This window comes from Diospyros lotus, chromosome 9 (genome assembly GCF_014633365.1).
Source record: "Diospyros lotus cultivar Yz01 chromosome 9, ASM1463336v1, whole genome shotgun sequence".
Taxonomy (NCBI): Eukaryota; Viridiplantae; Streptophyta; class Magnoliopsida; order Ericales; family Ebenaceae; genus Diospyros; species Diospyros lotus.
In genome coordinates, this window is record NC_068346.1 from 15691579 (window position 1) to 15718633 (window position 27055).

Here is a 27055-nt window from a genome sequence, read left to right on the forward strand (position 1 = left end):
TACATAACATTCTTACATTTAACAAGGCTGATCCTCAATGGGACTTAAGTTCCAACATGACTACATCAAATTTGAATCTTCATGAAGAAGCAAAATACCAAAACAACTCTCCAAATCCATCGGACACGTCATCACATGTCGTCACATCTCGACCACTTCCCTGCCTATACTGCAAGTCTCAACTGGAATGTTTGAATATTCCAGGGGCATAGCCCAATTAGAAGATGAACCTTCAGTGAAGGTTTAAAAATAGATACATGAATGCATAATGCAACGACATGAACAAACATATGGCCTAGTGTAATTTTCCTGGCAATCAATGCCCGGCACGGAACCCTAGGTAGTAATCCTGACCTATTTACGGGGTAGTACTCCTATACGTTGTTCAGACAATACCCTTAGGGAATTACAACTACACTATCAAGGCGACATCCTATCCCATGCATAGATATCAATATGCTAACAATATCATGTCATGTGAAATAATCACGACTATTAATGCAATAGAACATGTACGGATATGATAATATGTGCATAAATTACAAATAATTTAGCAATCCTTCGTGAATATCATGCATAAAATAGGCAAACATATCATATATAAGTTTTTAAGGAAAAACCACTCACCTTAACTTAGCCTCTCAGTCTTCCTCGGTATGCGTGTCTTGACCTCAAAATGCGTGCCCAGATAATTTTTTTAGTTTCGGCATGTTCCTCTAGCCCCAAATTAATTCCTAGAATTTTTTAGTTATTTTCTCTATTTTTTTTTCTATTTCTTTTCTTTCTTTTTTTTTTCTTTTTCTTTTTCTTTTTTCTTCTTCTTCTTTCTTCTTCTCCCCTGCTAGCTTTTCTTGCGCGCGAACAGCCTCGCGACCATCCCTTGCGCGTGCCAGCCACCAGGCGCTACCGCCTTCACTGGCCGCCACTAGCCTCGCCGGTCATCGCGCAACCAACGACTCCCCCTACTTGCCGTTCACAGCAGCTGTGTGCTTCCATGGTCGCGCCTGGCTGCTGTAACGGCCAGCCCACCGCTGCTCTTTCTCATCGTCGGCCACCTCCGCGATCGCTGCTACCATTCTTACTCGCCGCTGACTAGCCTTAGTTGCTCCCATTGTGGCCCAGCCATGGCCACTCCTATTCGCTGCCATCTTGCTTCCTCTATTGCGACTATCTCTCTCAATCTCTTCTCCTATTTATAGAAAATCCACCGCCTCAAGTTTCCTTAGCCATCACTCCTTGAATCCACTTGCATCAAAACTTAATCACAAAGCTTTCACAGAGGCTGGACACCACACACACACACACACACATATATATATATATTACACATCATATTAATGCTTCAATCTTCTCAAATCTTTCTGCAAATTCAGGACCGCAGGATGGGAAAATTCAAAAAAAGGGAAGGCATGTTTTAGATGCAAAAAGAGGCACCCGGGTAAGAGGTGCGATGGCCAAAGCATTGTTTGTTACACCTGTGGATAGCCCGGGCAAACTTCCAGAAATTGCTCAAAGGAAACAGTTTAAAAAGGTAAGGCCATAGCAGCAGCACCAGTGAGTATGATCTACTACAATTGCAACCAGCACGGGCACATCGCGAGGAATTGCCCAAATAAGAAAGAGCAGCAGCTAAAGATTGAAGAAGAAAAGGGGACCAGACAGGGGCGGGTCTATAATTTGACCAAGGATACTAAAATAAAATAATAATTGTGGAAGCTAAAATAATAATCAATAAGCTAAGACAGGTAATCATCATAAATGCGGAAGCTAAAATCGAAACCTGATATGGTACAAAATCGAAATCCACTTTAATCATAAAATAAGAATCCATACCATTACATCTTTAAATACTTAATTACATGGAGACTCATCATCAAGAGATAACAACTAAGTACCTCAAATGATACAATCTAATGATACTTCAAAAATACATTAAACCATAACAATTATACATGATCATCAATATCATAATATATCCTGAATCCTCATGAGGAAGCAAATAGCGGGACAACTCGTCAAACCCATCGGCCACGTCATCATGTGCCGTTACGTCTCAATCATCTCCTTACCATATCTGCAAGTCCTAACTAGAACGTTTGAATGTTCCAGGGGCATAACCGATTAGAAGATGAATCTTCTAGTGAGGGTTTAAAAACATGATATGTGAATGCATGATGTAAATACATGAACAAACATTTACCTTAGTGTAACTTCCCAGACCTAGCTCAGCATGGAACCCTAAACAGATTCCTGACACTTTTGGCAAGATAATCCTAACATTGTTCCAACAATTGCCTTTGGGGAATTATAGCTACACTATCGGGGCGACATCCCAATCCTATGCACAAGTACCAATATGCCAATAATATCATGCCATGTGAAAATCACGTTTTTCCATGCAATAGTATATGAACAAGTATGACAAAATGATCATAACTTTCATAAATATCATATCATATATAAGCTTTTGGGGGAAAATTACTCACTTTTAGCACGAAGTTTTGGATATCTCAAAAAATGCGCATCGCCTCGATTTGCGTGTCAGACCTCAATTTTAGTGCCAACCCTCAAAAGTTGTACCCATCACTTTATCTCGAGCACAATAATCCTATAAATCATATTTAATCACTAATAATCTCAAAACATCAATTTCCACTTTTTCTATGTATTTTCTTCCATTTTCCATTCTAAAAATTCAAATAAATACATTCAAGATTATTTTCTTCTATATTTTTCCATAACAATTCATTAAAGTTTAAGGACATCAAAGGAAAATTACTAGACTTACCTAAAACCCTCGTTTGCACGTAAAATGAGACTAGTTGATGCGAAAATTGAGACATCGGGAAGGTCAACATCAAAACGTTTTGCACAAACCCCCATAACTTATTTTTCTAGATTTTTCCATGATTTTTATCGATTTTTCCCACCTTCCACGCGCCCACATGCGTTAGGGCAAGTGGCCCGCGTGAAGACCAGCGCTTGTGACCCACGCACTAGTCATCTTCTCTGGCCACGGCACACCAAAAAATTTAGTTCTCTCCACCAGCTTGCTCTTCTAGATGAATCGATCAGGATGGCACCGGTATTGGCTTGAAAGGACCACTCGAAATGGCTCAACCGAAGGCTTAAAGCCTCGACTTAGGTGTTCACCTCTCATTTCTGGTGAGGCTTCGAAACCGCATCAAATAGCCACCAAAATGTACCAAAATTTCTAGAAATCTTCCTCACCTCATGGGCAACAAAAGTCCCTTAATTTTGACTCTCAATTTATTCGAAAATGACCTCGATTTGAAGCTTAAATCCCCTTCAGAATCGGCCACCATGAACACCTATTTATAGGCATTTTCGGACCTTCAAACGCCCGATATCGACCAACCCATGATCCTTAGAGTCTCTACCTTCCCCAAGTCGGTCCAAAAACCCATCGAAAGGCTCCAATTTCACGATCTTAGTGGCCAAAATTTTGGCCACTTTTGGCCGAAAGTTGGCTCGATTCCGACGAGTTTTAGGCCATTTGTCAGCCAAGAAACTTGTCTTGGCCTTGCCCTGAGGCCCCCCAACCACTTCCTCAGGTCTCCCATGGCCAAATTCGGTGATGGAATGGGCTGGTCGGTAATGGCTATTTGAAGGTTTTCTTGAAATTACACTTTGGCCCTTCAAACTTTGGCTTTCTCACTTTGACCCATTTTCACATAGCCCCTAAACTTTGCATAATTGCAATTAAGTTCCTAGAGTCCTAAAAATTCATTTGACTCTTGAAGATTTCGAAAAAATATCGTTTCAACCTCCCTTTGGCAATTTTAAAAAACTGCACTTAGGCCCGAATATTTGTTTTGGCTATAAACCTTTTCGTTTCTTCCTAAAACCACCGAAGGGTTGTCCTACATACCGAATATGAACCCCCTCAAGGTTCCGTTGACTTCCCAGAAGCCCCCTACGATAATTCGATTTTACAGCTTAAATCGTACTTGCATTTTAGCTGTATCAAAAATCATTCCTGATTCGATTTCTCTCGATACAAAAAATCATTTCTCAAGATGCTCGTCATTGCCATATCATTTTCCTTAGATATCTCAGCTCCAGGGCACTCCCTTTAGTCGATTCGATCAATTTTTCGGGCTATTTAGATACCAATCATCCCTGAAATTCCATTTTTCTAATAAAACGCTTATTTTCAAATAATCCTAATTTCTTGGGTACTACAAGAGTAGGTTGATTTAGCTGAATCACTATAAAATATGTGTGTGCTGCATTATTTATTTCAACCTTTCATTTTAGCAAGTTAAGTTTTTATTTCCAGCATTCAAAGTTTGCAGTTACAACTATATAATTTGATCTTGTAAAGCTCATTCTTTTTCATATCATATTTGCATCATATTTTCTTTAAGCAACAAGGGTTAAAACTTTCAATAAACTCTCTTATATCAATGTCAATCCACGCTCCAGCGAGATAGTGAACCCCAACACTCTCTCTTTGTGCTAGACAGAGAGAGTAAGGGAGATTAGGGTTATAAATGAAGTGGGTTCAAATCAAAGTGGCTTCTCAAGCTTGATAATCTCACTATCATGAACAGTAAGCTACAATAGGTATTAGGAAACAAGAGGAGCAATGGAAGAAGGGCAATCAAAGGGTCTTCTAAGCTCTGAAGTTAGAGAAGAATTCACGCTAGGGTTGAGAGAAACTCAATGCCACAATTCGTTCTCGTTTTTGGCTTATATATCAAATATATAAAACCCTAGCCGCCCAAATCTCCTCACTAGAGACAAGAGACATGGAAATTAGGCTGGGAACAAGGAGGGGTTGTAACGATCGAGATTTTTACCTCAATTCAACAATGGAAGCAAATTGATTAAAAATACACATTTCTGATACCAACTTGTAATGGCCGAAAATTGTAACGACCAAAAATTAAATTTCCATGTCGAATAAATTCTTTTATTCCTACACAATATTCTGATACCAGTCTCATTTCACAACAGCGAAAGCGTAAATAAATTAAAATTACCCATTTTAGGGGCTCTTACATACACCTTAAAGCATCAACTATTCAAATCTAACAAAACACATCATTTGAGCCCTTGACACCCTCAAGATCTTTTCGGTCGGGAGAGCCCTGTACACCTGGAATGATGCAAGTAAATATGAGCCATAAGGCCTGTCAAGTTTAACTGAAATAAAGGGAGCATGAGACTTATAGGCAATGAGAAAACATAAGGATCGTGAATAACATTTATGGCATTCATACCGCAGCTCTTTACCTCTCTTCATGATAACATGATGTAAAATGCAATCATGCTCATATACAATTTTTTTAAAACCATTTATGGGACCAAAGTCCAAAACCATGGAACCGAAGTCCATACCATAAACCTGGGACCGAAGTCAAACTCTAAGCCAAAGCATTCTTTGCGGATATACCCCGCGGACTCGTTTGCTGCGCACATCATGAAGCCTTTACATATTTTTAAAAACCATTTTCATCCACATGCTTCATGCTTCCTCATAACATGCATATTTGTAATAACTTTTCATATATAACTGACATGTGATTAACGAAGCAATATGCACAATAGGGCAACATTCATGCAAGACAACATCGAACCCTTGCATATCCTCAATAAGACATCATTCCCAAACCCTATTTGAGACTCAGGAGTTATAAATGAGAACCATAAAATAATTTACTAGAAAAGGGGAATAACTTGCAAAATGACTAGCTAAATTGGAAGCATAAACTTGCAAATTAGGAAATTAAACAACAAAGGCTTGCAACTTGGAGAATTTAGCAACATGAACTTGTGAAGAAGAGCAACTGAACTTAAATTTTAGAAAATTAAGAAATATGAACTTGCGATAACAAGAATAAAAGAATGGAACTTACAAAAATAGGAAGAAAACTTGCATAAAGAGGAATTGAACTTGCATATTAATAAGAAGGTTGAGATCTTGCCTCTTAAATGAAACAAAGAGGAAGAAGAACTTACCTTAGATACTTTACTTTAACCTCTACTACGAACTGGGTTGCTTATGTTACAGCCCAAGCTCACACCGCCAGAATTTCCCTTAATTTATCCAAAAATTCTCCCATTTCTCTCAAGCTTAAATTCTCCAAAATTCTACCGTTTCACTGCTTATTTATAGGCCAAGAGGAGGGACGTTGCAAAGGCACCAAGGGAAGCAAATTCTAAGCAAAACAACATATGGCATGGCTATTGGACAGGTGGTAGCCATTGGGCGCGCGGCAAGGCCACGCAGGGCCTTGCATGGAGTGGCTTGGTTGTGCATGGGCACGCGGCCGCGCCCATGGTGATAGAATTGAAATGATATGGCACACACCAAGAAGGGGGTGAATTGGTATAATTAAAATTTCTTTTGAGAAACAGAGATGTCGTCGATGAAGACCACGGATTCGTTAAACCTTAAGACCTTGAAATGGAATGATGAGGTATCAATCGTGTAAAGACAATCTCATTTTGTGAAAAATAAATTTGAAAGCTTATAAATGAATTAACAGAAAGAGTAAGGATAAAAATGAAAACATGAACACATAAAAATAGAAGGCACAGAAGACACAAATTTATAGTGGTTTGGCTTTCCAAGCTTAGTCCACTATCTTAACTACCCACTAAGGATTTTTTAGCAAATTCACTATCAACCCCCTACTCAAAACCCGAGTAGGTCCACTAGTCCGAGACTAGGAAATATACAAGCCTCCTAATCAAATGGGCCCTCTAGCTAATGCTAGGAAAAGCTACAGAAATTGTGAGAATGAAAATCTAAGAGAACAACTCTTAGTTACAAGCTCTCTCTTTAAATAAAGAATCGAGGCTTAAAATAAATGTAACAGTGAGATACATAAGCCGAAAAAATGAAAATACAGAGAGTAAAATTTAAAGCTCGATGTAACAATGAAAGCTTAGTAAATCAAGATATTTAATGTGTTCAGCAGCTTTCAATGCGTCTTCAACCACCTATTTATAGTTGATGGTGGATAAATTTGAATTTTGAACCATTGTGGGTGGTTGGACGAGTATTAATTGAGCAAAAAACTAGCCTTTATAAGTTTTTGAGAAACAAACGGTCGATGGACAAAATTGATTAGTCGACTATTTCTTCAAATAAAACTAGGCATAGTCGACAAACAAGAAAATATAGTCGACTATCTTCTAATACAAATTATCCATAGTCGACAAAACATTCACATAGTTGACAGATACAAAAATATGAAGAAGATTTTAAAAATCATATATAAACATAGTTGACAAAAGTAAAACTATAGTCGACTATCCTTACATGATAGTCGGCAGAATAAAAAATAGTCGACAAAAGCCTTATATAGTCGACAGATTATACAAGCATAGTCAATTATCCTTAGGCATAGTCGACTATCCTTAATAACATAGTCAACTATCCATTTTGAAAAAATGAAAACTTAACATATCTTCATTTTGATTCTTTTGAAAGCAAGTTGAGATTATCAAAAATATATTTATTTTGAATTTAACCACACTCAACAATTCTTTTATAGATTTTCATACCTTGCTTCAAACTCATTTATTAAAGATTGATTTTCTCATTCATATAATCCATATAGCAGAGATTGATTTTCATATAGTCATTATCAAAACCATTTTATTACCAAGAGTAAAATATCAATCTCCCCCCTTTTGATTGATGACAAAACAAATATGAAAATCAATTCACTCACTTTATCTACCCCTTTTTGTCAATATCAAAAAGATGAATACTCCCCCTTTTTGAAACACACTGAGACTCCCCCTTAAACCAAGAAACACATAGATTGATCAACTATTGAAGCATACAGTTAGATTTAAACATATGTTAATAAGAGTAAAATGTCAATACTTAAGCATTCATTCATAAAGTGATGATGTAGTCTAACAAAACATATGATGAAAGCAACATTTAAGACTGCCAAGGTAAACATACACAAAGTAAGCATCTAAAAGTAAAGTAAAATGTATGATAAAGGCAACATCTAAACATCTGGAGAGATGGAGGAAGGAGAAGACTGAGCTGGTGAAGGAGATGAAGCTAATGGAATAGATGGAGATGCAGCAGGAGGAGGGAATTGAGAAGAAAGCATCTGAATAAGGTGTCCCATCTGAGATGAGAGATCTTCTTGCTGCTGATGGAGACTCTATCAAATTGGCTTCAACTCTTGATATGTCAAATTTTAAATTTGCCATCCCTTGAACCACTAACTCTTCATGAGATGAAGATGGTCCTTCTTATCTTCTCTTCTTCCTAGGATTCTCAAGCTTATCAACCTTGAGCCATTCCCCATTCTTATTTGCATAGCCAATTCTAATGGCTGTCTTATCATTTATATGCTGAGAGGGGCTGAGATAGACTTTTCTAGCACTTTCCATGTTTCCCACTAAACTATCTAGTAATTCACCGATTGCCATGCCATAGGGAAGTGACCTAGTCTTTGTTGAAAAGAAGTCTATCATCAAGTTGATCATCAGTAGACATAGATTTGGCCTTCTCTTAGCCTTAGTACATTGAAGTAGCCACAAATCAAGTCTAGTAATAAGAGAAAAACTGCCATTCCTAGGGTAAATCATCTGATAATAAATGAGATGAAGAATTATAGTGTTCAAGTCCATACTTGTTGTGTCAGTGATTTTAGATGTAAGAGAGTCATCTCCTATGACTTCTTTGCTAGCCTGAATATAGTCTTGTGTCCAAGAGGCATAATTCTCACCATCTAAAGGAATTCCAAATCGATTATGGATCAGCATCAAGGTGACTTCCATATGAGAATCCCCAATGTTGGTTTTAAACTTCTTATCTGACTTCCTCTTGTGATATGTATTATTAGCATTTGAATAAAAATCCCTAACAACATCTTCATATATGCATCGATGAATTGTTAAGAAGTCCCACCAACCAAAATCCTTAAACATTTGAATATAGGGAAAACCAATGGTTTTTAGAAACGTTAAGTCCAAGTAACTACCTTCTAGGATTTCTCGAGACTCGAAGTGAATGGAGTACCTTTCTTGTTGTCCTTTAGAATTGAAAAGTTGGATTTGAGGCCTTGGTTGAGATGGATGACGGCTTGAGGAGGCCGGTTCCTTTCCTTTTCCTCTGCCCATGTTTGAATTCTTCATTTGAGCCATTGAGAGTGATGAGACACGATGCAATAGAGAGAGAGCAAGAGAAGCCGCAGGATATGGCCGAGAAACCAAGCGAAGGATAGAGCCGAGAGAGATCAAAGGAACAATTTGGATAGGTCAGCACTTCTAGAACACAAACGAATCAAATGCAAGATGATAGAGAGAGATAAGGATTTGGTACACAAGGAGAGCAGTTCGGCCACACAAGGAGAAGTTAGGGTTTAAAATGAAAACCGATAGTCGCCCGTTCTTTAAATAGGTGGATCTGAATAGTCGACAGAATCTAGAGGCATAGTCGACTATTATAGCAAGAATCTAGGATATAGTCGATAGATACTGAGGTGCTGTCGACAGATTGGGTTTAAAATATAACGCATAGTTGACTAGGGCTGAATCTCCTGTCAACTATCTTGGCAATCTCATATCACTTTAGTTGATAAAGACATGAAATTTGTTGACTATACTTGAAGAGGAAAGATTGAATTATCATAGATGTGCCCAATCATCACTTATAAATTTTAGCCCAAATGCATATTGTCAATAAATTATTTCATTTAATTGATAGATTTACCAGCTTGGCCTTATAATAGGAAAAACACAAAAAGAATAATAAACCAATGATAATATCTAGGAAAATAATATCACAGACAATCATGTAATAATTAATCTTAGCTCACTCCTAAAATATTCAAACTTTTCTCTATCAAGGGGCTTTGTAAAGATATTTGCTACTTGATGATTTGTATCTATGAATTCAAGACTTATATCTCCTTTTTGAAGATGGTCTCTAATAAAGTGATGCTTTACTTCTATGTGTTTAGTTCTTGCATGAAACATTGGATTTCTTGTTAAAGCTATAGCACTAGTATTGTCACATTTTATTGGGATATTTTGAAGTCTTGTGCCGTAGTCTTCTACTTGATATTTAATCCACAGTATTTGAGCACAACAATTTCCAGCTGCTACATATTCAGCCTCTGTAGATGATAGAGCCACTGTGTTTTGCTTCCTACTTGACTAAGATACCAAACCATCTCCTAAGAATTGACATGAACCACTTGTACTTTTCCTATCTATTTTACATCCATCATAATCTGCATCAGTGTATGCTATTAGATCAAAATTGTTTGATTTAGCAGAAAATAGTTTTAGATTTGCAGTTCCTTTTAGATATCTTAAAATCCTTTTAACTGCTTTCAAGTGTGATTCTTTTGGATTAGATTGGAACCTAGCACATAAACACACACTAAACATAATGTCAGGTCTACTAGCTGTTAAATAAAGCAAAGAACCAATCATGCTTCTATAAAGCTTGTTGTCTATAGCCTTGCCTAACTCATCTTTATCTAGGCTTTGAGAACTACTCATAGGTGTAGCCATAGGTTTACAATCTTGAACATCAAATCTTTTAAGAAGATCTCTTATGTATTTTTGTTGAGAAATATATATACCCTCATCTTCTTGTTTTATTTGTAGTCCTAGAAAGTATTTAAGCTCACCCATCATGCTCATCTCAAATTCTCCTTGCATAAGATTTGCAAATTGATCACATAGAGACTTATTTGTAGATCCAAATATGATATCATCCACATAGATTTGAACTAATAGAATATCCTTATCATGACTTCTTATAAATAAGATTGTATCTATTTGGCCTCTTTTAAATCCTTTATCTAAGAGAAATTTACTAAGCCTTTCATACCATGCTCTAGGGGCTTATTTTAGACCATATAAAGCTTTAGACAATTTGAACACATGGTCTTCATACTTGTGATTTTCAAAGCCTTGGGGTTGTTCTACATAAACTTCTTCATTGATATATCCATTTAAGAAAGAACTCTTGACATCCATTTGATATAACTTGAAGTTTTTGTAACAAGCAAATGCTAATAACATTCTTATGGCTTCTAACCTAGCAAAGGGGCATAAGTTTCATCATAGTCAATACCTTCTTCTTGGCTATAACCTTGAGCCACTAGCCTTGCTTTATTTATAGTTACAACTCCATTTTCATCCATCTTATTTCTAAATACCCATTTTGTGCCTAAAACTGGATAATCTTTTGATCTTGGAACTAGTTTCCAAATTCCATTTCTTTCAAATTGATTTAATTCTTCTTGCATGGCTATAATCCAATTCTCATCCTCTAAAGCTTCTTTGACTTTTTTAGGTTCTACTTGAGATAGAAAGGCAGCATATTGCCATTCATTTCCAATGGATGATCTAATTCTAATGCCTTTGGATGGATCTCCTGTGATTTCATTCTCTTTGACATATTTCCTTTCTCTTGGAAATGTTAGTTCTTTTTCTACTTGATGCTCTTGTTCTCCTTCAAACGGATCATTCTCTTGAGTATTAGATTCATTTTTCTCTATTGAAAGCTTTTTAAAAGTTTGGGTTACTTCATTTTCACCATCTTCCCTAAGTTTTGGAACTTCAATGCTTTTATCATCAACTATTACTTGAATTGTTTTCTCTACTACTAGGGTTCTTTTGTTGAATACCCTATAACCTTTACTTTGAGATGAATATCCTAAAAATATACCTTTATCACTTTTAGCATCAAACTTTCCTAGAGATTCTTTTCCATTATTGAGAATATAGCAAGTGCTACCAAAAACATGAAAATGACTTATGTTAGGCTTTCTTCCTTTGAATAGTTCATAGGGAGTCTTTTTCAATATAGGCCTTATTGAAACTCTATTTAATATGTGACAAGCAGTATGAATAGCCTCTGCCCAAAAATACTTAGGAATATTTTTATCACAAATCATTGTTCTAGCCATTTCTTGTAAGGATCTATTATTTCTTTCTACTACACCATTTTGTTAGGGAGTCCTAGCACAAGAGAAATTATGATCTATTCCATTTTCTTCACAAAACAGTTTGAAAGATTCATTTTCAAATTCTCCTCCATGATCACTTCTTATCTTTGAAATACAAAAACATTTTTCTCTTTAAATTATTTCATTGAATATTTCAAAAGATCTAAAAGTTTCATTCTTAGAGGCAAGAAAAATTACCCATGTGAATCTAGAATAATCATCTACTATTACAAAAACATATTGTTTACCTCCTAAGCTTAGAGTTCTCATTGGGCCAAACAAGTCTAAATGAAGTAGTGTTAGAGGTCTTGATGTTGATACTTCATTTTTTGGTTTGAATGATACACTAATTTGCTTACCTTTCATGCATGTGCCACAAATATGATCTCTTTCAAATTTAAGCTTTGGCAATCCATTAACAAGGTCATGCTTAACTAACTTGTTGATTAAGTTCATACTAGCATGTCCTAGCCTATTATGCCACAACCATGAGTTTTGAGAAGAATTTGCAACTAAACAATTTTCTATCTTAGATGATCCTAGAAAAGTAAGATAAACATTTCCTACTCTTTTTCCTTTTATCTTTATTCCTTTCATTTTTGGACAAATTACCTTACAGGAATTAGCATCAAAATGAACTTCTTAGTTCATATCACATAATTGACTTATGCTTATTAAATTATGTTTTAAATCATCAACAAGAAACACATTATCTAATGTAATGTTTTCAAAAGAAATGGAACCCATACCTATGATCTTACCTTGGGGAGTTGTCACCATAGAAGACCTTATGTCCTTCCTTGAAGATGATATTGCTAAGAAGATCTTGATCTCCTGTCATGTGCCTTGAGCACCCACTATTAAGGAACCACTTGCTCCTTGAATCATTTGAAACCAACGCAGCCTACACAAAGAATCATTCACGTTGTTCCCTTTAGTACCCACATCATCTTGGGTCCATTCTTGTTAGAAGATATTACATTTTAGGAACCCAGACTTGTTTGAATTTTTGAGGAAAATTTTGTATAAAGCATTTGTTAACTGAGTGACCATTTCCTCCACAGTAATGACATGTAATACTTCTTTTTGAAAACTTTGGTTTAACGAATGGTTTTCTTTGAATAAACTTTTGATTTGAAGCTTTAACAAAAACTGTTTTACTGGAGCTTGTTTGGAATGAATCAAATCCAATTTCTTGTTTATCTTCAAAATTTCTTTGAGCTCCAAGGATCATTTCTAGTTTATTTTTCCCTTCAACTAATTTTTCTAAAGATTTCTTCATGTCTTTGTTTTCTTTCAAGAGATTTTCTTTTTCAGTACTCAGACTGTTTCTTTCATCCTCTAATATTCCTATTTTATTTTTCAGCTCATTTACTTCGATTTTTAGAGAACTTGATTCCCTTTTTAAATCAATGTTTTTCTCTTTCAGATGCTCACATTCACTTAGCAGATCATTGAATGCATCATGTAGTTCTTCAAATGTAAAATCAAAAATTGAAGTAGGATGCTGAGAAGTTACCTCATCTTCAATATTAGCTATAAAGCAAATGTTGGCAACTTCATCATCTTGTGATTCATCACTTGATGAGAGATCCTCTTCACCCCATGCAACTAGAGCCTTCTTCTTCATTTTCTTTCCTTGTGATCCTTCGTTTTTAGCTGAGGGCAGTCATTTCTCCTATGACCTAGCTTTTTACACTCAAAACATCGAATCTCATTAGAAGGGTTAGTTTCACTTTGATCTTTATCCTTCTTAAAACTTCATTTTTGATTAAATCTTCCTTTTTTCATAAATTTTCTAAATCTCCTTGCTAGTAGAGCAAACTCATCATCATCACTGTCTTGAGAGTCTTTTTCTTCATTTTCAACTTTAAAGGCTACATTCTTATCTTTCTTTGGTTTTGCATTATCACTTCATTTCATCATGATTTCATGAGTCATTAGTGATCCTAGTAGATTATCAAATTCAAGTTTGTTTACATCTTTTGCCTCAGTAATAGTAGTGACTTTAGGATCCCATGATCTAGGTAAACTTCTTAGAATCTTCCTAACTTTTTCACCATTTGTAAAAGTTTTTCCTAGAGAAAGGTTGAAACAATATCATTAAATCTGGTGTACATGTCTTTAATAGATTCATCTTCTTTCATAGTAAATAACTCATAGTCATGAACTAGAATATTTATTTTTGTTTCTTTTACCTGGTTTATACCCTCATGAGTTACCTTTAGTTTATTCCAAATTTATTTAGCTGTCTTGCATGTTGATATTTGGTTGAATTCCTTGGGGCATAGTGCACAAATCAATGTGTTCATTGCTTTTGCATTTGTCTCCATACTCATTCTCTCTTCAGCTGTCCATTTGTCCATTTTTTCCATGTCAGCCAAGGTGACTCCTTTCTTAATAGCTTGCATAAGACTTGAGTCCTGCATAAGATAGATATTCATTCTTGCTTTCCAATAATTGTAGTTAGTACCATCAAAATAAGGTGGACGTGAAGTGCTCTGTCCTTCATGATGAGAGGACCTAGCAAAGTATGCCATTATGTGGATCTTGACCCTAGGTTGTTAGACCTAATTGAAAACAATGGGAACCAGGCTCTAATACCAATTGATAGAATTGAAATGATATGGCACACACCAAGAGGGGGGTGAATTGGTATAATTAAAATTTCTTTTGAGGAACAGAGATGTCATTGATAAAGACCATGGATTCGTTAAACCTCAAGACCTTGAAATGGCACGATGAGGTATCAACCGTGTAAAGATAATCTCGTTTTGTGAAAAATAAATTTGAAATCTTATAAATGAATGAACAGAAAAAGTAAGGATAAACATGCAAACATGAATAAGTAAAAATAGAAGGCACAAAAGACACAGATTTATAGTGGTTCGATTTTCCAAGGTTAGTCCACTACCTTAGCTACCCACTAAGGATTTTTAAGCAAATTCACTATCAACCCCCTACTCAAAACCCGAGTAGGTCCACTAGTCCGAGACTAGGAAATATACAAGCCTCCCAATTAAATGGGCCCTCTAGCTAATGCTAGGAAAAGCTACAGAAATTGTGAGAATGAAAATCTAAGAGAACAACTCTTAGTTACAAGCTCTCTCTTTAAATAAAGAATCGAGGCTTAAAATAAATGTAACAGTGAGATACACAAGCCTCAGAAATAAAGTACAGAGAGTAAAATTTAAAGCTCGATGTAACAGTGAAATCTTAGTAAATCAAGATATTCAATGTGTTCAACAGCTTTCAATTTGTCTTCAACCACCTATTTATAGTTGATGATGGATGAATTTGAATTTTGGACCGTTGTGGGTGGTTGGACGAGTATTAATTGTGCCAAAAACTAGTCGTTATAAGTTTCTGAGAAACAAACAGTCGATAGACAAAATAGGTTAGTCGACTATTTCTTCAAATAAAACTAGGCATAGTCTACAGACAAGAAAGCATACTCGACTATCTTCTAACATAAATTACCCATAGTTAACAAACATATTCACATAGTCGACAGATACAAAAATATGAAGAAGATTTTAAAAATCATATACAAACATAGTCGACAGAAGAAAAATCATAGTCAATTATCCTTACATGATAGTTGACAGAATGAAAAATAGTCAACAGAAGCCATATATAGTCGATAGATTATACAAGCATAGTTGACTATCCTTAGGCATAGTCGACTATCCTTAATAACATAGTCGACTATGCATTTTGAAAAAATGAAAACTTAACATATCTTCATTTTGATTCTTTTGAAAGCAAGTTGAGATTATAAAAAATATATTTATTTTGAATTTAACCACACTCAACAATTCTTCTATAGATTTTCATACCTTGCTTCAAACTCATTTATTAAAGATTGATTTTCTCATTCATATAATCCATATAGTAGAGATTGATTTTTATATAGTCATTATCAAAACCATTTTATTACCAAGAGTAAAATATCACATGGCCCCCCGCGGGGCCGCGCGCGCTCTCGTGAATGGGTGCTACCTAGTGCTTTAAAATGGCATCGTTTTGGCGCCTGGTTGGTTTATAAAAACCAGCCATTCTCCTCACACGGCTGCGGGTTCGATCCTACGACCATCCTGAGCCCCCTACGCCCGCCTGACCGTCTAATCCAGCCTCACCTTCATTTAGCGTTGCACTCATTTTATATTTATAGTGCTACTGCCTCCAGCTTCTTTTATTCCACTTATACCCCAAAACTTTTTCAAAAATTCCTCCAAGAAAACTTAATATTTGCTATTAAATTCCTCAAATCCTCTAATTTAATTTATTTTATTATTCCATAATTACTCCCAAATAAAATAATTAATTGCCTTAATTTTCCATTTCCTCAAAAACACCATAAATAAATATTTTCTCTAAAATTTCTAAATATTCAATAATAACCCAAAATATCATAATTAATAATTGCTATTTGTCTCCAAAATTCTAAGATGTTATAGGGGTGAACTGGTGATAGTTCGTCCGCCTTCTCCATGTGCCCCAACATTTTCACCTCACGAATCGACAAACAATCGTGCATTCTACCAGCGAGATTGAAAGAAACTATTGATAGTTTGCAAAGAGTTGGTGATAGTTTGTCTCACAATGGTGGACAGTTTCCCAAGGTTGTCGATTGTTTTAGCCTCTTTGCCCAAAACTTTCAAAAATTGCATCTAGATTCGCTATTAACTTTTAATAGCACTTTTATTATCTCATAATGACACTAAGGTCCTCGTTAACTCTTAATGACATGCAATTACAAAGAGCCAAAGAGCTTTTAAATCTAAAAGATCAAATAGGTAAAGAGCCTTTAAATCTAAAGATCTATTTCAGTCAAAGATCAAATAGTTTTCTTTGCACAAAGAGCTTTTAAATCTAAGAAGTTTTTGAAGCACCCAATTCACCCCCCCTCTTGGATATATATTTTTCTTACAATTACAAAGAGCCATTCACTATTAGTTTTAATTCATTTGATTGAGATAAAAAATATACTCAAATGAAATGACATTGGTTGCATACCAAATAATTATCATTCGAATAGTCAAATAAACACCATGAAAAACATTCAAATGAGGATTTTCAGTAAGTCGATTGAGCATGTCACCACTCGAATACTCAATATCATTCAGTTGATTGGTGAATGAGACACAAAAACTTGTTTTTTGTTTCTTTCAAAGTATTTGACTGATGATAACACTTATTTGACTGAAATAGAGATACTCAAATGAGCACAAGGTGCCAGTTGATAACTGTCATATTATAGAGACTTTGGCACACATGACAAATCTATCATTCGATTGGTACTTTCCATATTCTATTGAGGAGATTTATTAATGGATTGATATTTTATACAACATATTTTCTTCGCTTAAAAAGTAGTAAGTCCAACACATTTCCTTACTTGATAATTAACCTGATCCAAGTGATGGTTTAAAAGTTGAATAAACTAATTTTTGCATTACATTCAGTTAAATACCAAGAGATATTGAAATACATTGATTCATGAGGGCTCACTCATATATTTGATTTAACAATTAAAGTTTTATCAATATCATCAAAACATTATTGATATATTAACTCAACACAACTATTAGAATGAATTTTTTTTTATTCATATTTACTCAATCACACATAGGTCAAATGGCTTACTTATTATTTGAATGAGACATAGCATATATAATTTCTATCTCAAAACCTCTAAAGTATTATTCACAAATACTACTAATACATACTTAGAGTAATTTTCGAAAGATAGAAACTTAAGAATTTTATTACTCGAATGCATTGAAACTATACTTAATTTACAAACTTGATTAGGCACATAAAACAACACTTGAATGTATTGCTTATCGAGAAGTGAACATTCAACATTTAAGTTTCTTCAAGAGTTCCTTATTGTAATACCCGAGAATTTTAAAAGGGATCAAGAGTAAATTTTCTTTGGGTAAAAGTGAAATTACAGATAAATTGAGGGTATAAAGGTAATTTTTTACCGCTATGAATAACCGAATCGACTGCAGGGAGTGCTCTGGAGCTAAGGTACCAAATAAAAATGATATGGCAGTGATGAGTATTTCAAGGCATGATTTATGACATTGAAAGAAACCGAATCAAGAACGATTTTTGGTACAGCTAAAATGTAGCTGCGATTTAGGTTGCAAAATTGAATTATCATATGGGGCTTTCGGGAAGTCAACAGAATCTTGAAGGGGTTCATATTCGGTATGTAGGACAACCCTTCAGTGGTTTCAGGAAGAAATGAAAGGGTTTAAGGCCAAAATGAATATTCAGGCCTAAGTGTAATTTTCCAAAATTACCAGAAGGAGGTTAAAATGATGTTTTTTAGAATCTCTGGGAATAAAATGGATGTTTTAGGACTTGAGGGTCTTAAATGAAATTATGCAAAGTTGAGGGGCTTTGTGAAAATGGGCCAAAGTGAGAATGCCAAAGTTTAAGGGGCCAAAGTGCAATTTCAGGAAAACCTCCAAATAGACATGGTCGACCAGCCCACCCAATCGCCGAAATTGTCCATCAGAGACCCAAGGAAGTGGCTGGGGAGCCTCGGGGCAAGGCCAAGACAAGCTTCTTGGCCACCAAGTGGCTAAAATCATGTCGAAATCGGGCCAACTTTTGGCCGAAGGTGGCTGAAAGTTTGGCCACTAAGAATCAAGTTTTGGGCTGCTTTCAGTGGGATTTGGACTCATTAAGGGAGAAAGGAGACATTAGAGGCCTTGGGTTGCTTGAGATCCGTTGTTTAGGGGTTCGAATTTGTTTATAAATAGGGGTTCCATGAAGGTTGAATGGGGGCAGGTTTTTAGCTTCAAATTGAGGCCATTTTCGAACGAATTAGCCTACTAAACCATAGGATTTTTGTTGCCCATGAGGTCAGGATCATATCTGGAGAATTAGAAGCATTTTCGTGCTGGTTTGATGGAGTTTTCAAAGGTCATCGAAGAAGGAGGCAGACTGCCTTGGCCAAGACTTCGAGCGTCCGGTTGGACGCCTTCCGGTGCTTCTTTCGAGGTCCAAGATGTGCCATGTGGATCGATTCAGCAAGGGGAATAAGATGGCATCAAAATCTCCCATCGCTAGTGTACCAGCACCGAAGAAGACGATTGATGCGTGGCAAGCATGAGCTAGTCTTCACGCGCGGGCATTCACTCTAGCGCGTGCGGCCACGCACCCACACACGCTAGGGCGAGTGGCCACGCCGAAAGTGGTAAAAATTGGGAAAAATCTTGGAAAAATATAGAAAAATAAGTTATGGGGTTTGTGCAAAACGTTTTGATATTGACCTTCCAGATCTCTCGATTTTCGTAACAACCAACCTCATTTTGTGTGCAGATGAAGCTTGAAGGTAAGTTCTTAAATTTTCCTTTGAATTTCTTAGAATTTAATGAATTATTGTGGAAAAAGATTGGAGAAAATAGTCTTGAAGGTATTTATTTGGATTTTTAGAAGGAAAAATGAGAGAAAAAGAAGGAAAATATTAAAATATTGAGGTATTGAGATATTTTGTGAAATAAATATGATTTATAGGATTGTTATGCTCGAGAAATAGTGATTTGTGTAGCTTTTGAGGTTTGCCACAAAAATTGAGGTTGGGCACGCAAATCGAGGTGATGCGCACTTTTCGAGGTATTCCGAACTTCGTGTTAAAGGTGAGTGGTTTTCCCCAAAAGCTTATACATGTTGTATTTTGCCTATGTTGAGCATGATAGTCATGAAAGTGGCTAAGTTATATGTAATATATGAGCATCTTATCATATATGTATTGTTGCATCTATGGATTATAATTTTTGCATGGCACGAAATTATTGGCATATTGGTACTCGTGCATGGGATTGGGATGTCGCCCTGATAGTGTAGTCGTAATTTCTCAAGAACAAATGATGGAACAACGTTAGGATTATCCTAAAAGTAGGTCGAGATTCTGCCTAGGGTTCTGTGCCAAGCCATTGGGCCAAGGAAGTTACACTAGGGCATATGATCGTTCATGTTATTGCATCATGCATTCATGTATCATGTTTCTAAACCCTAACTAGAAGATTCGTCTTCTAATTGTGTTATGCCACTGGAACATTCAAACGTTCCAGTTAGGATTTACAGCTATGGCAAGGGGATGATTGATGACATGGCCGATGGGTTTGGTGAGTTGTTTTGGTATATGCTTATTCATGAGGATTCAAGATATATTTTTAGTCATGATTAGAAGATTATACTATATTGAAGATCATGTATAATTGTTACGATTTAATGTATTTTTGAGGAATCGTCAGATTGTATCTAAGGTGCTCAGTTGCTATCTCTTGATGATAAGTCTCCATGTATTTAAGTATTTGATGATACAATGGTATCGATTCTTGTGTTATGATTAAAGCAAGTTCGGTTATGTACCATATCTAGTTTCGATTATTGCTTCCGCATTTATGGTGATTACCTGTCTCAACTTATTGATTCTTATTTTGGTATGCTGAGAAGGTAGAACGGGATTGTCGGGAAATGTTTATATTGACTTCATGTTGAAAAAAAAAAAATATTCCCAAAATTTCTAAGTTTTTTAACGCTCCGGAAAAGCGAGGCGTTACACTTCTTGAATTTCATAACTTTGAGAACTTTAGGAATTTGATACTAAATATCAAATAAACAATCTAAGATTTATGGATCAATCCACAAACATTAAGAATATATATATATATATACATGTGTGAGACAAATTATTTCTCAAGAAATGTTGCCACATATTTTTAACACTTAAAATACCATGAGCTTCACATGATACTCATGCATTATAGATATTTAGAATGTTCCTTGAAAACCTAGAACAACATATTAATAGATCAGACATAACGACAATCTTAACATAAAACTACTTCAACACCTAGAGAACATTAAAGTTTTGACAAAAAGTAGTCATCATCAAAACTTTCTAAATAGAAAATTGAACAATAAGGAATAAAAAAAAAAAGGAAAGATAAAAGAAGATAAAGGAAGAAAATAAAACACTAATCCCTAAGGCCTTGAAGTAAAGATCAAGGTGTAAATCCCTAACAGGAGTCACCCTAGTAAACCTACCATAGTAACGATTAGCCTTAGGGGTAGGAACATCCATAGGCAGAGTCCTTTCACGAAACTTCTTTGACCATATCCAAAGACAAGTGACACTCCAATTCGACGGTTGCAACCACTAAATTGATCAACAACATCGTAAAGGAATTGCCACCTAAATGTTGACCCTTACAACGTCATCTTTGACTCTACTCTTAGAAGGGACCCCAAAACCTTGTATGTATCAAGGCCTCAACATTGGGCAAGGGATCAGAAGGCCAAGAGGCCCAAATCATTCCCTTTTTGGCTTTCCTCTAAATCCTCACAACCAAGTCTTCGATCACAAGATCGTTCTTAAGCTTGTTGTTTAATGTTAAAGAAAGATCTTCGGCAATAACTTGTTCCTTGGCACTCAAATTAGGGACTTTAGCCTTTTCCTTATCAACATTAGAAACCACCACTTACCTTTTTTAGGCCCTTGTATTAACCCTCGAGGCCTTTAACTCTTTCTCCTAGTTTACTATCGTGATGAATGTGCTTCAGTCAGCTTCAATGGTGCATTTCCCCCTTCTTTTTCTTCTTTGACAACTTTAGGGCAACCTTGAAAGGACCAACTTTGGTTAGCCTCTAGCAGATGTCCTTTTTCAAGCCTCTAGGAAGAGAAGAAACATCAAAACCTAAAAATTCCAAAGTCTTCCTAGTCAAGTTGGCATTTAGCATCACATGCACCAAGTCACCTATTGAAAGCCCTAAACCAAAAAAGACAAGGAAAAAAAAAAAAGAGTAAACTCATAGAAAAAAAAAGCAATAACAATAACATGTCGCTTACCTAAAAGGTTGTAGTTTCTCAAGTAAGGCTTGGAGACGGTTTCTTTCTTGAAGTCCTTGAAATGACTCCTAGTACTAAAAAGCGATGCTACTTTACCTTGAATCTTCATATCAGAAGGAGACTTATGCTTCCTTGACATGATCTAAGCCTTAGAAATGAACTAGATGCGTTTTGATGAACTTTGATCCTGGGACAAACCATAACATAGGTGTCCTTCCAATTATCTGTATACTTGGACTCCCAACTGGGTATGCTCTTCGACATCATGCTTCAAGTGCGTCGAATGGTGACATCTTTTGGGGGACAAATAGATCCAACCCCCTTATTTATAAGAAGGTTAAACCAGAACTTGAACAAAGTTCGAGCGGTTCCAACCCTGACAGAAAAATAAATCATCAGAAAAGCCATCATATACCTCCAAGAATAAGAGTAAAGTTGAGTAATCATAATCCCAAGCTAATGAAGAAAATCCTAAACATGACGATAAGGCGATAAGCAAAAACTAAAGTCAAATGCATGGATAAGGATGCATATTTTTCTAGTGATGGTGTGATATGGTCAAAGATTGGTGTTTAACTAGACCACCTTGTCGAAAGAAATTACTCAAATCAACCTATTGTGTATTTTGATGTTTAATAAAACATAATTTTAGTAAAACTATTTTTGATATATTTAAATCATCTAATGGATTTTTGATATGTCTTATGGTGGAATATATATTTTAAGTATTATAGTATTTTGTGTATCAAAATGAACAAAGAAATGCTATTTTTTTAAGTTTGAAAGTTTAGAGCATTATAAGGAGACATATAAGAAAATGTTTTCTTTTTGAAAAATTATCTCTTGGTATTTTGATAGCTAATATTCATTTTTATTAAAATAATTTTTCATAAATTTTTTAAGAAATAGAATGTATGTATTTTGGAGGTGGTAAAATTGCTAAATTTTGAGTTTGTATTAAAACGAAAATTCTATTTTCTTATTGTTATGGATTTTGATTTTTTAGATATTTTTATTGAATCCAAATGGGGGTACTTTCTTATTTACATTTGTATATTAAAGTAAATGGAAGGTAAAATATAAATTAAAGAAAATATAGACATTTACTTAAACTAAAGAAATATAAATATCTTGTAATGTATACATGCTATGAATTATATCTTCAAACAATTGCTATATGTATAAAATTTATTTTTTGTATATTTGGCCTCAGAAGTTACTCTTGGCTCAATGGAGTCGACTCCCTTTAAGCTGAAGTCAACTCTTGCAAAGTTAGAGTCGACCTAGCCGAGAGCATGTCATGCAGAGTTGACTTGACAGCATTGGTGTATTTCGAAGATTCGACTCTAGCAATAAAGAAGTCGACTCCTATTTTAGGAAAGTTGACTCCTTGGGTCCAATAGTCAGATTTTTCTAGCTGTTATAGATCCGTTTGAAGCTCAAGTATATATATCAAGGAGAGTATTTTTAGAAAAGGCTAATACTCTATCAAGTCCTACATCTTTAAAGCACACCCAAGCTCTCAAGCAACCATTTCAAGCAATCCAAGACTCAAGGTTAAAGTCAAATCTTTGGAAACCAAGGCAAAATAGATATTCTTTCCAAGTGTGATAAAAATTGTATCATTATATTTGTTCATTTGCCTTGTATATTTTTCATTGTACTTATATCCATATTTGTCCAAGATTGTTGGACTTAGGATTACATTGTAACCACTTTAATTATAAATTGTGAGTGGTCTCCTAGAGCCCAAGTAATCTAGGTGTATTGTTGTATTAGTTTTCGGGGTGAGTTAAGGGGAAAACTTCGATGTGGTGTAAAAGTTTCATATGTGAACTTGTTGAAAAATCTAGGTGTGGTTATAGTGGAACCTCAAATGTCGGGTTAAACTTAAGAGAGTGAATGTAGATGTTAGAGACACCGAACCACTATATATCTTGTGTTAATATTGTAGTTGTTTGTTTATTTATATTGTTATCACTTCCAAACAACATATATATTTATAACAACTATTTTTTTATATAAGAAAAGCTCAAGAGTTTTAAAAATTAAAGAATTCGGTTTAATAAGTTTTTAACACTCAATTCATCCCTTCTTGAGTAGCCATTGTGTGTTAAGAGACCAACACACCTAACTATCAGGAACCTCGTACTTAACCAAGAAGGCTAACTATTGCTCCAAGGTGATCCATTTTTTTTTTTTTTTTTGTTCTTTAATAAGATGCTCCTCCCAAGCAATGACTTTTGTGATACCTAAGAAGCCATTAGCAAGAAAAAGTAGTAGGAATGAAAGAATGTAAAAGGAAAGTCTAATTAAAGCAAGTTGAAAGCAAGAAGATGAATTTGATGCAGTATACTAGTATTTATACTGGAAGAGGGATCATGATATTGCAATTCCCAAGAAGACATTAGCGTAGATCCACAAAATATTCTTTTAAAAGAGGTCAATGCCAATGCATTTGATCGCGCATGTGTGACACTACTTTAATAGGCAAGCACCTGTCTTGGACTCTCTATCCAAGGCGGCTGAAAACCGTCTAATAACTTTTTGCCATTAATTAGGTGGAGCTTGACTTCTTTGATTTAAAAAGTTTCCCTTGGACTAACAACATTAGCTCTGATGCACCAAGAAACAACATTTACAGACCACTTTCAGCCTTGGAATTTAAGCAAAGAAAGTGATATCACTCCTACTTTCTCACTTTAATCATATTGAACTAAGAAAGTGAGAGACTTTTTTATAATAACCAAGATTTGAACAATATGACATATGTAGATATTATTCAAGCCACCTTTAGCCTCGAGTAGTTTAACTAAGCGACCCTCGAGTTGAAATTCCACTTGGGTCTATCCCAATCCAAAAAGGGAGTCTTCCACAAACTTGAGGGTAAATCAAGTCTTGATCAGGATTTGGGTTAGAATTCTCTCCTAAAATTAAGTGATAAGCTCATTATCTAAGATACCCTGTAATTTAGTGATTTATCTTAGTCTTGAAAAACTTGAGATAAACATTTTCTCCTAAATTCTAGGAATGTGATGTGAGGGATAAAACTAACCTCTTTGAAATTATCTAGGATAACTATTCCTAGTCACTGTCCAATGGGGAGACCTAATCCTAAATGAGGTATTATCTCTAAACTATTATAAATAAAGAAGAATCTCTCCTCTTATCTAAGCATTCCCAATCATGATCCTTAGCTCTCTAGCTCTCATAATATTGCTTCATGTTTGACTTTGGTATCGGAGTGTCTTTCCCAACTAGTCTCGAGACAATTTACCTATTCTCTTCTATAGTGTCTCAAGCTCGTTATCTGAAAGGTAAGAGCATTTTTCCATATGGTGTGTTCTTTTTTTCATAAATATATTGGTGATCAAATTTATACATCATCAATAGTATAAGTATTTGTTTCCATATTTATTTGAGTTAGTATGTCTACATATTCTTGCATAAATTTAGAACAAAACGCCTTAGGCGAAAAAGTTTATTGAGGTCTTCTCAAGAGTATTATTTTCTTTTTTTTTTTTGTAAAAAAATAAATAATACACATTTCTATGGGAAGAAGTTTGTCAGGGCTTTCTCATGAGTATTAAAAAATAAAGAAGATAAATTCACCCTATAGTGATACAATCTTCATGGGCAGCTCACCAATTACGTAAAATTATCAAAGATTCAATGAAAATGAAATAATGGAAACAAGAAGAACAAAAGCATATGATAATTGTTATTGTTTTTTTTTTGGAAGTTTGTAATTGAGAGATTTTTTTTAAAGTTGCAATTGAAAGATTTATAATTAAAAATAAATTTACAGTATTAAAGTCTATGGAATATTTAAGAAAAAACGGTAAAAATTGGGATCAATGGGAAGAGAGTATAAAAATTTGAAAGAGAAAATGAGGAAGACAAAACGTTGTAAATTGATTGTTGGGCTGGGTGTCCGTGTATCTGTGTGAAATTTGGACTGAAAGTTAAATTTTATTTTGAACTCAAAATTTTTTTAATAAAGTATTTATTATTAAAAAAATAAAAAAATATTTTAAAAAAAATTGGGGCCTTCATAAATGCGGAGCCTTAGGCGACCGCCTAGATGGCTTTATAGTTGAGCCGACTCTAATTTAGCATATAGTGTATACTTATCTCTACGTAGATTTGGCAAGATATATATTCCTAGTTCTACATGAAATTGGTATAGTACGATGTGTGAATATGAATAGCTATCTGTAAGATCCTAGCCACATTTATGTCTAGATATTTTTAGATGATAAGATGAATGAACTTGGTGGAGAATCAACGATATTGGGACAAGTTTGTTTTTTTTTTTTTTTTTTTTTTTTGGGATGGGGGAGTTACATAAAAGAACAAAAAATAATTACGACACGATCTTACAACTCTTTAAATGATTAAGTTAAACTAGCATAATCTTATCTATTTAAATGATTAAGAGAAAAGCAAATTGAACTAGCTCGTCCTTTGTTAAATAATTTGATTTTCAAATTTTATCGTGATAGTGTCTACACTTATAGGTATATATTTTTGTTGAATTTATATTTTATGTATCATTATCCAATCTCTTCAACTCAAAAGCCTTTGATTCAAAAATATTATTCCACATCTCTGAGTTTAGACTTATATATATATATATAAAGTTGCCTATATATTCGTATGAATGATACCTTAGTTATAATGTATTTTATTTTTTCCCTAACGGTGGTTGTGACACCAATCCTTCAGCAGGTGATCAGAGCGCATGCTTCTTTTATGGATGGATAAGACCCTTTTGAAGATAATTTTATAAAATTAATTATAACATACAAATTGATTGACCTTATTATTAAATGAGACTAACAAAACATTAATTGATTAATGGGATTAGGAATAAAACCCACCCGCAACCTCAGATAATAATAATAATAATAATAATATGATGTCAATACTACGAGAAATTTTACCTTTTACACCCAATAATATGATGTTTTGGGGCTCTGGGTATCACCTATATATGGGCTTCCATCTTGGATTGAGAATCCCCTCAACAGTGTCCCATTGAACAAATCATTTGTTTGTTTGGCAGGCTGTCCCAGTTCATTCATCTTAAATCCCAGCTTTCTCTATTCTTCTTTTGTCCCATCATTCCTTTTATAATTAATCATTATTACAAATATATATATATATAGTATGAATTTTATATGATTTAAAATTCTCATAA